Genomic DNA, 12,561 nt, shown 5'->3' on the forward strand with positions numbered 1-12,561 from the left:
AAATCCTCCTCTTGCTCTGGAAAGGGAACACTTGGATGCTCTGCATTGCAAGCTGTGGAGCTAATATCCCTTTCACATCCATAACCATTTTTATCCTGTCAGGAGCACTTTACCCTGGTGGACAAGCTGCTTTTCTATGGGTGAGCCACGATGGTGCAATATCAGCTTGTACCTGTAGGTTGTGCCTCTGGATAGCTTTTCCCATCAGCTCCAATTGCTCTGCCCGACCCGGAAAATGACGCAGTTTCTGTCTTACTGCTCGCAGATTATGCTAGTTGGGGAAATTATTAATCACTCACATTTGCTAGATTACCTTTGCATCTGTGTAAACCTATCATGAGCTTATAATAAATCAAAATGAGATAGCTGCTGCCTGGTAAAATAACCAACAAATGTAACTACAGCCTTGGTGATAATAATCATCTCTGCAGATACTTGCTAGTGTATGTTTTATGATTCTTTGATATCATGCCAGCAGTGCACTAAGCACTCCAAAGCCTTGGGAGACAGATCTTTGCCCCACAGCACTCTTGGAGCAGAAGCAGTTCAGGGCAAGGGCAGTGAGGAAGGGCCTTGTCCAGTTGGGATGTTGGAGCAGCAATGTCATTGGGTGATTAATTAATGTCAGTGCCATGAGGAAAATGCCAGGACTGATGAGTTTTCTATGTTCAAGGGTTTTTTTCTGTTGAATTCTTTGCTGTTCATGATTCAATACCTCTGTTGCTGACCACACCTAATAATGTGCCACTCCTCAAACTTTGTGAAATGCAGTGAAAATCCTGTGCTGATTTGGATGTTACAGTATGGAAGGGCTGTGCCTTGTGCTGCTGGTTGGAGAAGTAGCTTGGCTATGGCAGGCACAGGAGGAAACAGGCAGCTTGGCTCAGAACAAGTTGAATTTAGTTACAACAGGTTTTATTTTGTTTTACTTAATGACTTTGTAGAAAAAACAAAAATATCCCTTGTTTCTGCATATCCAGTTTGCATTGTTTTTACAGCGTGTTCCTTTCTCAGCTCTCCTCCTCCTCTCACACACACAAAAAAATATGTTATTTTGGATTAAGCCATCGCTGTGGTATGCACGGTGGTACTACTCAAGGAAGTAAACAAAACAAAGTGCACCACAACTTTTCCTCTTGCACTGCAAACCTGCCGGTCTAACAGATTTTTGTTGCTCTCTGGTAACTTTTATGATCTCCCCACCTTCATTCAGATTGCTGCAATGGATTTGTAAGATAAGCCATGAAAGCAGCCGTAGACACTACGTGCCCTGCCTGACAGACAAGCCTCCTGTGACACAGTAGCCCTGGTTATCTACACACTGGTGTACAAATACCTTGGATTACGATGGGATTAATTTTGGGTGGAGCAGTAAATCCCCATTGACTCTGCCCATGGCTCAGCACTCATTCAGCAGGGCTCACGTGCTGCTGCTGGAGTGCAGGGTGGCAGGGCCTCTCTCCCCATGGGGACAGGAGAAAGGATCATGGGCTCCCACAGGGAGAGCCTGTTACGTGCTGGTTTTGCCAAGTGCTCATCCTTCCAAAAGGAAACAGCACTCGGTAAGGCCATGTTCCACCAGGCAGGTAACAAATAAATAGCTGGGCAGCAGCAGCCAGGTGACAAATTTCAGCTTCTCCCTTCAGCTGACGCGACTTTTTCCAGTGACACTATTCCAACAGAATGCTCTTGGGGTTTGAGAAACCACCACATAACTACTGGCATTGCAGTGTTGAAAGTGAGTCATCTCCAGGCTGAGGAGCACACAATGATGCCTTTCCATGCTTTTAAGAGCAGAGTGACTTGCATTTATAGATCCAGTTATGAACCTGCAAGTAGGGCCACGGCAGGCATAAAGGAAAATCAATGGGGACACTGCTGATCCTTTATTGAGAAATAATAAATTCTGCTTTTAACTATACCAAAGCAATTGCTCTTGCTTAGGAAGAAGCTGACAGCTAAAGATACTCTTAGCCACTGGCTTGATAATCCACAGCAGAAAGGGCAGCCGAGGATAGCATCTTCTCTGTCACCTTATTTCAGTAGTTCATGCCTGAATCGGCATCTGAGCCATAGGTTTTCTTTATGAAAAGCACATTTTAAGGCAAATCTGTAATCCACTTGACACAGCAGTGAGGTGTGAATTGCTTAGACTTTATGTGCTAGGGTGGTCGACACAGTATCTTTATTCAGGGCACCACAATTGTGCAGAACTAGGTTCAACTTGCATCTCTGCAGCCCCTTTGAAAATTTAGGACTTGAGATCTGATCTGAGCATTATCACTTCAACCACAAACACCGCCAGGCTTAAACCTGACTTCTAGCTTGAGTATAGTGTAAGTATATATACCACAGTCTGAATATTTTTTGTCTCTTGCTGCTCGGGATTGCTACTGCAGTAACTGAACTGCTTCCCATCTCCAAATTGCTTTACACTGCCTGGATTTGAGACAATAGCACTTTTTTTTCTGGCTAAGAGCTCAAAAGGGAGTTAGCTGGGCTGGCATGTTTGTTATTACTGATTCTCCAATGCCCTTTGTCAGAGGACTCTTGGGAGGGATGAGTCAGGGCCCAGCCCAGACTCCTTGTAACTCAAGTCGTTGTTTGATGCGGTTTTCCCCATTTTCTGCAGTGCTTCCATGACTGCGCTGCCCAGGGATCAGAGATGAGTGGCAGAGCTCTGCCGAGTTAAGCACTGGATGAACATGTGATGAGGAGACAAGTGCTGAAGAGTTTGCAGCTATTGTTGGTGGGCAAAGCTCATGGTACAAAACATTACACATTCTCTGAGCTGATTGTTTTGGGGGGGCGGCAGGGGGATGGGATGGCGTTTTCAAAGGGCGAAGTCAGCTGGCATTTAGCAAAGGCAAAAAGAGCAATTTTGTTTTCTTCTTTCTGGCTTGACACTAGTACAATGGTTATCAGAGTGCAGGACTATTTTTTAATTTTTTTTTTAATTTAATTTTATTTTTTTTTGCACTGAAGACTAAAGACTAAGGGAATAGCTAAACCCAGCTGAGCCCAAAGCTTTGCCTTATAAGGGAACTGCCCTAAAGCACAGATCCCCGGCAAGCCTCTCCTTGGGAGAGAAATCCAGAAAGCAGCGCGGTGGGGATGTGTCAGACCGGAGCTTGGAGGGATGGCCAGAATAACAACACTCCCTTAAATAACTTTGCAAAACTTCAGCGAGAAGGAGGCCACCAGCTTCCTTCCGAGGAGCAGTGTGTGCAGTCACACCAAAAAAACAGCAAGTTTGCCTGAACAGGAGCCTCCTTTGTGAGTGCAGTCTCTGTTGCAGGCTGGTGCTTGAGCTGACTTCCCAGCTGGAAGAGCTATAAACCCTTTCTGACTACAGACGCTTCAGCTGGACGGAGAGAGCTCTTTCCCCTAGTTCAGGAAATGCTCCTGGCTGTCACCCCAGTCTGAGCTGTCCTCTCCGGCTGCTGGGGCAGATAATCCATGCTCTGGGTCTGTAATACCTGTGTGCAGTTGTGCCCAGGGATTCTGAGACAGGGAACAGGGCCAAGAGATTCACTTGTGCCTCAGGTCCCTTCCTGAGCTCCCGTGCTGTTGGCAAAGATGCTTTGCAAACACTGCTGGCTCAGCAAGGAAGGTCGTACATCTTTTAATTAAAAGGCTTAGTGGTTATGTAATGCTGCTGAAACCGGAATGCAAGCAGACATCGAACCAGTTTTGTTTGAAACATAATCAATTGAAATAGATCTGCTCGTGTCTGCCACGCAGCCATGTGACTCCCCTGGGTTTGGCATCGCAGACGGGCTGGGAAGGGCAGGATGGGGATGGAGCACAGCAGCACAGCCCTGCTGGGAGGGAGGGAGGCAGGGAGTGTACAAGGTCTGCTTTGTACAGGAGCAGCCTCCCAAACAGAGCACTGCAGCAGTGCTCCAGCCCTGGCTCTGCCAGTGCTGCCATCGCGGGCTGTGAAGTCTGCAGTCACACAGAAATGGAATTTGCAAGAGAGCAGATGTGAAGAACTTGCCTTCCTCATTTTAGAAAGCAAGGGCCAAAACTAGGAAATCTCCAGCAGCTTTCTGTGAGTGTGCACAGTCTGTCTCACCCAACAGGAGAGCTTCACCTGCTTCCACTTGGTGTCCAGCACAGGGCAGTGACCCCCAACACTTTGGGAATTCAGTTTAGCCAGCCCTGTGCTCTGGAGGTACATGGATCCTCCCCCTGGAAGCTGTTTAGTGCTGTCAGGGATGCTGTGAGTCTGGTTATGACTTCTGTGGGAACACGTTCTGCTCTACAGTATACCTTGAAAGCAAGTGTTCATACAGCACATGAAAGCTGCTTGTGACAGTGCTCAAGTGTTACTGGGTGTGGGTGATGCTGCTGTCACACAGCTGTAAAGCTGGGGTGATTTTAGTGTAAATGATGATAATCTGGTGTTAATGAAAGAAAGTTTCAGGTCTCTTCACTAAAGTATCAACAGTAAAAATGTATTGCAGAAAGAAATATATATATGTATATACTGCTGTGCATGGAAAAAAAAAACGTTTGTGCAGAAATGTCTGATACCCAAGAGCTCAGTTAGGTCTGATGAAGAAGTCTGAAGCCACACTTCAAGAGCAGTCTTCAGAAGTGCAAGGTTGTTTCCCCACATTAATTACATACACATGTGAGTGGCTCTGCAGAGATCTGAAACATCATCTACTGAGCGGAGGTGCAGGAACATGGCACCTTGTCAAAAACTCTCAAAAAACCCTTAGCAAAACCTAAGGCCTAAGGATAATTAGGAGCAATAAATTTTTTTTTTCAGAAATTTTTTTCTATTAGCACTGTAAAAATTTGAATTTAAATTAAATCAATCCCTCCTATATCCCTATCAGCATTTAGTGCAGGGTCCTTTCTCCCAGGGGGATCACTTCACTGTAAGTTGGAATTTTACATCCTGTGTGGGAGCAAGGCACAGCAGAACCTGTCAGATCTAGAAACACAGGGAAGTACCTGCTTCTCAGGGAAGTTAAACCTGTACACTTTCATCTCAGGCTGGAGTTAATAATTGATATCCCTCAGATGTAGCTACCTGCTTCTGAGGAAGTAAAAAACAAACATACATTCTTGCCCCAAACAAACTTCCCTGTGCCTGAATTCTAATGATAATGAGTAACTTTAGCAACTACTTCAGGAAACAGGTATAAGCTCTCCTGTTTAAAACCCTTCTTGATTAAAACTCTAGTCTTTGCCTTTGAAAGTACTGCAGCATCTAGAGAAGTATTCTCAAGCATTTTTTTCTGACCTGTGCTTTCCCTACCCACTTTTCCCTACCTGGTGTCTATCCCTAAACACACAATGTAGCTTTTTGAAGTCGATAGTCACACATATGTGCTATTTCAGGTGTACAGTATGACTTGTATTTGACTCATAGGCTCATCTGAGGCTCTGCTGTTGGTGGGTCTGGAGCAGCCTCAGCAGTTTGAAGCACTTTGTTCAGCACTACAGGATGACAGCTAAATGTAGTCTTGTATGATACAGTTTCTTTCACTGCAGAAGGAAAATCCCAGCTTCTCTCAAAGTGGTGGTCACCAGAACCTAATGCTGTGGAAAAAGCAACACCTCACCCTAACAGAAAAAATCTGTAAGGTTATTGCTCTGCTCCTCGTGAAAGACAGTATGTTTGAGCACTAACACTTGTCTGTACAGTCAACAGACAGCTCAACCATCATGACAGCTACCTGCCTACTAACATAATCCTTTCATTGTCATTACATTGACAAATTATATGCTGGGTGCTGTTGCACACTCCAGGAAGGCAGTTTTCCTTCCAGGCATGGCATTTGCTCCTCCAGGATGACTGGCAGGGCTTGCCTGGAAGGGATGGAGTCACACCTGGCAAGCCAGGGGTGTCTGTCTCACCACACTTCTGTGCTTTCACTTATAGCTTCCATGTCCTTTCCCTGAAACACCATATCTTCCCTCTGGTGTATGTGTTTTTTTTAATTTTTAAGTTTAGCCAAAATTCAGGGAACTCAGACCTGACTTCAGTCTGGTGACTGTAATTTTCACATTTACTTGACAGGGGTGTGGTTTTGACTGAGCACCTGTTTGATGGGGTGACACTGCCATACCCTAATGCTGTCAGGGTGCAGTCAGGTGTTTGGTTAGGGAGTAAACTCAGAGGGTGTAGCAGTGCAGACCCTGAATGAAATCTGTATTACCTTATGGGCCTTACTCCACAGAGCTGTGGGGACCAGGTATCCATCTTGGTGTTTTGTGAAGATGTCAGTTGTTTCAGCCTGGCTAAGATCTGAACACATTCTGTTATTTAAGCAGAGACTTCAAAGAATGTAGGGCTGCAAACCTTTATTTTTGATGTAGGTAGATGTATTTAGGCTGTGCTGATACATCATCTAGACAGCTTGTAAAGTGGTGTTTGTGGTATGAATCTTGTCTGGTGCTGCCACTCAAGGAGGTGATGATGACTAACAAGATGGTCAAGTTGCCATCTGTCTCGTGATGGGTTTACTTTCTCCTGTGTTCTGTAGGGCAACATTGACTTTGGGCAGCAAGCAAGGAGGAGGAACTTCCCTCCAATGCTGCCAAACCACATGAGTAATGCTGGACACAGGCAGTATCAGGGGGTGACTCACAGGATGACATGTCAGCTGTGTGACCTTCTGAGCTGGGGCCTGGAGCCAGCTGGAGACCACTGATCAGCTCCCTCCAGATAACTCATGCTTGCTTTGTTACTATGTGCAGCCTTTTCAGTGCCTTCAGTGGCTGCTATCATCTGCATGTCCCAAATCAGCTGATGAAGCACTTGACTGCTTCTAGTCCTCAGTCTTCTAGCAGAGCTTGAGTATTGAAATTAATTTGGGGGGTTAGGGATGGGATTCACCTTCAGATGAATGAAAAGGATCTCTTCCACTTGCCCTGTGTAAAAGCTCCTGAGATGATTTGGTATATTAAAATAATGCAAGTTAAACACACTACCCATATTATTGCAAATGCTTTCCAAACAGAAGACATTGCATTTGTGTAAGTATTTATTTAATACTATGGCTATGATATCATGACCTCTTTTATCCCACACCTTTGTCAGGGCAGGAAAAGCTTGCTTTGTGCAGTTCTGGCACTGTCAGGTTGCTGAAAGCCCTTGCTTCATCTATCTTCAGCTCCTTGGAAGTGCCAAGGGCCGCCAGCCAGGCTGTGAGGCAAGAGTGGTCATGGCAGTCCCTTCCAGCAGCAGCTGGGGAGGATGTTTTTGTGAGCTGGGCACACAGCACAGGTACACAGGCCTTGGCTGTGCCCACCTGAGAGCACAGAGGAGAAGCCTTGCATGCATCTCTTTTAATCTCTAGCCCCTAGAGATGAATATCAGAATATCTGCGTGGGTTCACAGCGAGTGTGTCAGTCCTGCACACGGGAAGGCTGCCCAGAAGTGTGGAGATGTGCCAGCAGCTCTTATTTCAAGTGCTTGGATAGGTCATGGCAGTGCTGTGAGTGACTGCCTGCTCCCTTGCATATCCTGCCTGTGTCTGATCCACACCACCCTGGGCATCCAGGAAATCCTTTCCACTGACTCAGAGCAGGGATCCTGTTGTGTAACGAAGGGCTCGCAATCCATCATGGCTTCAACACAGGATTAGGACAGCATCCACACTTTCCCTAAACTGATCTTCAAGTATGCTGGTGGGGCTGGGGCAGCCAGCCTCCACGGGGATGTCCCTGACAGTGGAAAGGGAATTAAAGGGACACCAAAGCTCCTCTTTGCAGGGATGAGCAACAGCCACAGAACTTGCCAGGGAGAGCCAGCAAGCACCAGGTCACAGCTGCTTCCCATCCACTTCATTTCCTGGACAATAGTGCTCATTTCTTTCCAGATTTTACTTGCCTGGGAACTCAGTAACATCTGTTCCTCCAGGTTTCATCAAAGATGAACTTCCTCCTGGCAAAAAAGACTTGTAGAAGTTGTTTGTCTTTTTTTTTTTTTTTTTTTTTTTTCTGGTTTTGTTCTCAGAGCAGTGTGAGGTTCAAGTGAGGTTTATCTCTAAAGGACAATTATAAAATTATAAGCTTGCCCTGCCTCTGCATCTGGCTTTTTGCTAAACAGTTTCTGCTCTGACTTGACACCAGTTCCACATGCCCCTCTTCCCACTGTTCAGGGAGCTCCAAATGCCCCTCTTCCCCCACTGTTCAGGGCAGCAGGCAGAGCACTGGCAGCTGTGTCCATGCCAAGAGCCCTGCTCCCATGTGCTGCCTCGTGTCACACAGATGCTGGAAAGGCTGGCAGTGCCACTACAACATACTGTGCTATAGCCAATTCTGCTGAGGATTCACAAAACGCAAAGGTATGTTCAATCTGCTGCACTAATAGGAGTTAAAACAACAAAAAGGGCTCACATAATAAACAGATTATTTTCTTAGTAAAAACCATCTCTTTAAATAGCTGCTTGCATGTGTAAGCCTGCACTCAGAGTTCTGGATTTTTTTAAATGGAATATGGCACAGTTAATCTCTATAGGATTGCTTATGGAACTTGGAATTTTTTTTTAATTTTTTTTTTTCTTTTCAAAAACCCAAAACTGATTAGCTTTGTTAAGAATGCTTACCTCATGATTACCTGTAGCATCATTCCTCATCGCTTTTCTCTTCTTGTAATCTTATTATTATAGGGTTAAAACATGTAATTCTTTAGGAAGGAAAGATGAAGCAGTTGAGAGTCATTTTATTCTCATGCAGCCTGATTCTAAAGCATTTCAAGCACGGAGCTGTTAGTGCCTTCAGTGGACAGCCTTGTGACACCTGTGAGGAAGGCATTTATATAAATGACCTCTCTCTTGGGCCATGGCAAGGCCTTTGCACCCAGAGGACTGTTCCCAGGAGATCCTTTTCTGCTCCAGAGAGAGTGCCCTGACATCCTTCTGCCCAGTCTGCTTCGAGGTAATGTGTAACAGACTGATTTTGGTAATAATCTTCTCCATCCACTTGCAGCTCTGCTCTGAAAGCCTCTGAGAGCTGAAGGTTAAGCAGTTAAAGTTCTGCCTGGAAGATGCAGTGCCTTTCTCAGTGAACTCTGAAATAGGCACTCAAAGGTTACACCTGTAACTCCGTGGCACAGCTGCCTCTTACTCATGCCCTTGAACTGAGAATAGCAGGAGGTAACAGAGGTATGGACAAACCAGCTCTGTCCTGCCACAGGCAGGCTGAAGCCAGTCTGCTCTGCTGCTGCTCTCTTTGGAGCACAGCATTCCCAATATGGACTTTCAGCAGTTTTCAACTTCAACACTGGTCTGTGACTCTGTCTGAGTGACACTCACCTGGTGACTGTATTGCTTCTGCCTTCATCTCATGCATATGACTTTCTTCCAGTTTGTAGGATGGAGGTCTCAATATGCCAATAAATGTGGCCTAGACACGAGAAGTATGCAAGAGACAGGAATAAGCTGGCAGAAAAGCACAGCTGTAATGCTACTAAAGGTGCTCATTCTTTTTCTCCTCCTTGTAAAGTTTATTTGGCAGCTTTGGAACCAATTCTGTGCAATCTGTTTAGGGATATAAAAAAAGGCTACCAACCTTTTTTCAGAACCACTGTGTGGGAAGAGCACTGCTCCTCATGGTTTTCTTTTTCCACACAAGCACTTACCCTGAGCCAGACTAAATGCCATTCAGGTGGGGTGTGCCAGGCATCCAGAGCTGGCCAATCCTCAGGAAGTGATCAGCAGCATTCCATCACACAGATCCTTCTGCTTGTCCTGAAGTACAGGTTCATTGGACTGAGCTGGTGGATGTTTCAGCTCATTACCTTCATAAGTTAATGGTTCTTGTTACTCAAATTAGTACTGAGATGTAAATTAACCTTTTCCCTCTTATCTGTTAAATAAAGGGTATAATCTCAGTATTCAGGATGTTTCTAGAAGATTATTACTCTCTAGCATATGGTTTGATCGATTAGTTCCAGTTCTAGCAATCATTAACAACTACTGGTAGTTTAAAAATTACTTCTCATTTCAAAGGGTGGAATTTATTTGGCTTTACACCAAGGCAGGTTCAGTAAGCCCTGCTAAACAGTTACCTTTCTCTTCAATCATACTTCTGTGTAAAAGGGCAATACATTCTACCACTTGTGCTTTTTCAGCCCTGAATTTCGCCTTTGCCATTAAGAAAACTTGTTGACATATCAAACAATGTAACTAACAGGCAAAGCAGAACAAAATGAGTCACTATTTAGGCTATTTTTTTTTTCCTTTTAGATTATGCTTTCTCTTTTAGAATATATTGATCAAAAGACAGAAATACAACTTAAAAGGTTATCACCAGAAGAAAAACTTGCAGATATGTGCAAGGTGAGAGAAACTGGTTAGAAGAATTGCATGAAAATTCACATAATGAAAGTGCAAGAAATGAAACTAATGTAACTTCTTGTAAACATGACTTACAGGGCACAGGTCTTGAGAGTTTGTAACTGCTGTAGTCAGGATAGAGTAAGTCAAAGCCAAGGAGAAAACAGAAAGTTGGCTGGATGATGTTCTTCATAAATTTTAATCATTTTCATGATGTTAACCATAAATACGTTAATAATTATGTGTATCTGATCTACATGCCTTCTGACCCAAAATACTCAATAAAGTTTGCTTTTTATTTGTTGCCTTATAAAGTATTTTTAGCTGAAAATATCTTTCTTGCTATAGCTGGGTTGCTCAACTATGCCACCATTCTCTGACTGTTTTAGCAGAGCTGATCCTCAAATACCCAATGAGACTTTAGTCAAACACAAACACAGTACATATAGCAAACAGCCTGGAGAAAAAACTAAAATTCCTATTGAATGGAACACAGTAGGGCCTATCAGATTTATTCTCAAATTAGGCCCATGATGTCTCAGGTGATTAGTGTAGGGTATTACAAGATAACTTCCTATGCAAGTATATGGCAGAATAAGAGATGTTCAGAATTTATATTTCCTAAACTCAATATAATCATATTATTCAGACAGGCAACTGGTTTGACTTTATGCCTTATTATAGGGGTATCTAATTGCCCAAAGCTGTTGGTTGGTCAAGGAACCAGATGAAACTATCTAAATATTCCAAATATCCAAGTACATGGTCATAGTGTGTGACGGGAAGGCTGTGAAGTCTTATCTGACAACATCCCTTTCCTGTGGTACAAGGCCAAGTGTACAGAGAGAAACAAAACTATCAGCATTTCTTGGCTACTGCTCTTCCTTCGAGCCCTTCTACAGCATGTTAATTCAGAGCACCTCAAGACGTGTTTCACAGCCTTATTATGTGAAACTCCTCTTTCTCAAAGCAGACAGTGATGACCTGTCAATTTGTAACCCAGCTTGTTTCACTTCTGTTTTGCAGCACAACCCAGTTCAATAGCTGTCTCAGGACAACTGTGAGGGAGTGACAAGCCGTGGCACGTGCGTGGGAATGAGTGATGTTGCCACCAGAGTTCGTGTCATGTTAGAAACACACCAATTTCCACATCACAACCCAGTCAGTTGAGGTAAAAGCCCAAATAATTTGGTCTAGTACTGCTATAAAAAGTATGCTGAGGGCTAAAAATATTATTTTAAAGGTAGAGTTTCTTCTCTTGTATGTTTTCCCATTAGCAAGAGCTGTTTCAAGCCCTGTCTGAAAAGATGAAGTATTATGGAGCAGTTAAAGATGATGTGAAGAAGTTCTGTGACAACAGTTAACATTACCAAAGCACAAATCTTTGGCTTCCACAAGTGTTGCAAATACACCAAAAGTACCATACAAAATTTTTGAATGCTTTTCTTCTTGGAATTTAGGATGAACATACACATGTTTAAGCAGTAGACTAGTTATTAGCAAAAACATGTACTTTATCCAGGCTATTTTAAAACCTTGATCACTCTACTTTTTAAATCTTGGAATTCAGTTTTGCAGTATTCAGTCCCTTGGCTACTGTTGTGGAACTGTTCAAAAGTCCTTGGATAAACATTAAATACCCTTGGAGTGTGAGGGTACACCATGTGCTACTGGAAGTGCTGCTAGTTTTTCTCTCTTTCACCTCCCTATGAAAGTTACATGTTTGTAAAGAGAGAACTAGATGCGGGGGAAGGAGGGAAATCTTTCAAGGTTACATCCTTCAAGAATTAAAAAAACTACTCTGTTTTCTCATTAGTCTTTATGAGACCATTTGTTTTTAAGTAAACAGGAAACTTAAACACTTGCAGCTTGGAAGGAGATGGGCAACTCACAGCAGTTGCAAAGGAAGGCTGAGGAGACTCAGTCACCTGAAGTGTGCATTCCTCTTCCCTCAGTGCAGCCACAGAAATAGAGGGCGCCAAAAATACCAGGGCAGAAAAAAAACATGTGGTTTTGCTGATTAGTTTGCCATTTCAGAGGTAGTGGGATTTTGTTGAGGCTCTCATTATACCCTGTACCAAATCAGAGTGGTTTCTATCTACTCCAGAGGAGCCTTCTGGAAGAGGAAGACATTTAAAAAATTTGGACGACCACTTATGATGAGACAGTTTCCATTACAGTCTGATTGCTTGTTTTGCTTGCTTCATTTTACCTTGTTTTGTTTTGTTTTGTTTCTCTGCAGGGAAGCCCTCCTCTT

The 12,561-nt window shown here is 43.8% G+C and overlaps 1 long non-coding RNA gene across 1 annotated transcript; it reads right to left on the reverse strand.

The window, feature by feature from the left end:
* Nucleotides 1-6,194: 6,194 nt before the first annotated feature.
* Nucleotides 6,195-9,643, reverse strand: LOC130255576 (uncharacterized). Its single transcript, XR_008840953.1, has 4 exons — nt 9,538-9,643; nt 9,282-9,372; nt 8,574-8,766; nt 6,195-7,909 (listed from the first exon to the last, which is right to left on the reverse strand). It is a non-coding gene; the product is annotated as an uncharacterized LOC130255576 (long non-coding RNA).
* Between the last annotated feature and the right edge of the window lie 2,918 nt (nt 9,644-12,561).

Source organism: Oenanthe melanoleuca, chromosome 7 (assembly GCF_029582105.1).
Source record: "Oenanthe melanoleuca isolate GR-GAL-2019-014 chromosome 7, OMel1.0, whole genome shotgun sequence".
NCBI lineage: Eukaryota > Metazoa > Chordata > Aves > Passeriformes > Muscicapidae > Oenanthe > Oenanthe melanoleuca.